This window comes from Cinclus cinclus, chromosome 24, assembly GCF_963662255.1.
Source record: "Cinclus cinclus chromosome 24, bCinCin1.1, whole genome shotgun sequence".
In the NCBI taxonomy this organism is placed as follows: Eukaryota; Metazoa; Chordata; class Aves; order Passeriformes; family Cinclidae; genus Cinclus; species Cinclus cinclus.
Genome location: NC_085069.1, coordinates 5862474 through 5864526, shown reverse-complemented (window position 1 = coordinate 5864526; position 2053 = coordinate 5862474).

Here is a 2053-nt window from a genome sequence, read left to right as displayed (position 1 = left end):
CTGAGCCTGCTGGATTTTCTGATCCCGTTGGATTTTCCAATCCCGCTGGATTTTCTGATCCCACCTTGGGAATTTCGAAGTGGGGGAGAGGGAGGATTAAAAAAAAAAAAAAAAAAAAAAGGGGGAATTCTTTGGGAAGATCCATCTGCTCTGAGGCGTCGTGGCCAGGCTTTGATCCTCACTGGAGAGCTGCAAACGGAGCCAGGGGGATGGAAAAACCCCTGGGAATAACCTCTGGGAATAATTAAATTGTGGAGTTCTGAGCAGCTCCACAGCTCCCCCGCTTCCCAGGATTTGGGAAAAGAGATCCAAACCCTTTAGGATTGGCGGGAGCATCCTGGGAAAAGCTGGAGCCATGGAAGAGAGGAAGGAAGAGCGTGGGATGTGATGGATCCAAAGGGAACATTCCTGGAGCAAACACGGGGAGGATTCCCCTGGGAAGGTGGAAAAGCTGCTGCTGGAATTGCTGGAGTTATCCCAGGATCCTGCAGGGATCCCAGACTTGGAGAGCTGTGGGATGGGCACTCCCAGCCTGTCCCTGGTGGATTCCAGAGGCTGGGAATGATTTCCTTTGGAGCGCTGAGGATTCTCCTGGAGCAGCTTCCTCCTCTCCTTGGGACACTGGGAACAGCAAATCCAGGAGAGTTGGTTTTGGGCACAAAAAATCCCTGGTTTTGGACACAAAATTCCTGGTTCTGGACACAAAATCCCTGGTTCTGGACACAAAATCCCTGGTTTTGGACACAAAATCCCTGGTTTTGGACACAAAATTCCTGGTTTTGGATACAAAATCCCTGGTTCTGGACACAAATTCCCTCCTTCACCTGCTGCTGCTCCATCCCCTGAGCAGGAATTCTGTGCAGGGGCTGAGAATTCTGGAAATTCTGGGAATTCTCTTCCCTCCTGTGTTTCTAGGAGCAGCATGCCAATGCTCTGAATCCAAGGAATTGCTGCTGGATTCTGAGGATTCCCTGGACCCTGGGGGATGAACCCTGCCCTGGAATTCCTGTGGATTTTAATGGAAAAAAAAAAAAAATTCCTCTGGCCGAGCTGCTTTGCCACAAAAGGTGCTACAACTCCTGCCCTCCCTCCTTCCTCCAGCTGGGATTTGGAGGGAAAAACCACAATCCTTAAAAAAATTCCAGGTGAAACTGAGCTTCAAAATCCATGGAAATACCTCATGGGACTGTGTGAGGGAAAACCTTCCCGAGAGCTGAGCCTGCTTCACCTTTTCTTCTTCCCCCTCCCCCCCCAAAAAAAAGACCCTGGAAAAAGGAAAAAAGGCATGGATCAGGGATGGAGAATGGGATACAGGGAATTGGGAAAGCTGTGGGAGTCTGCAGGGAAAATCCTTGGAAAATCCAGGGGAAATCCATGGAAAATCCAGTTCTCCCCATGGTGTGGTGGTGGCAGCATTCCCACTGCATCCTTCCTGTGCTGTTCTGGGATGGAGAGGTTTGGGAACGGGGGAGAGGTTTGGGAATGGAGAGGTTTGGGAATGGGGGAGAGGTTTGGGAACGGGGGAGAGGTTTGGGAAGAGGGAGAGGTTTGGGAACGGGGGAGAGGTTTGGGAATGGGGGAGAGGTTTGGGAACAGGGAGAGGTTTGGGAATGGGGGAGAGGTTTGGGAATGGGGGAGAGGTTTGGGAACAGGGAGAGGTTTGGGAACGGGGGAGAGGTTTGGGAATGGGGAGCCCTGGATCAGGGAATGGGAGCTGGGATTGTTCTGGGGGGGGGAACTCCGGATCCTGCTCAGGAATGGGGCTTGGGAGAATTCCTGCAGTTCCCCATCTCTGTATCCCATCCCTGTGTCCCACCTTATCCCAGTGTCCCATCCCAGTATCCCAGGAACTTCCTGGATTCCATCCCTGCATCCCATCCCATCCCATCCCATCCCATCCCATCCCATCCCATCCCATCCCATCCCATCCCATCCCATCCCATCCCATCCCATCCCATCCCATCCCATCCCATCCCATCCCATCCCATCCCACTGTCCCATCTCCGTGTCCATTCCTGTGTCCCATCCCAGTATCCCAGGAACTCCCAGTGTC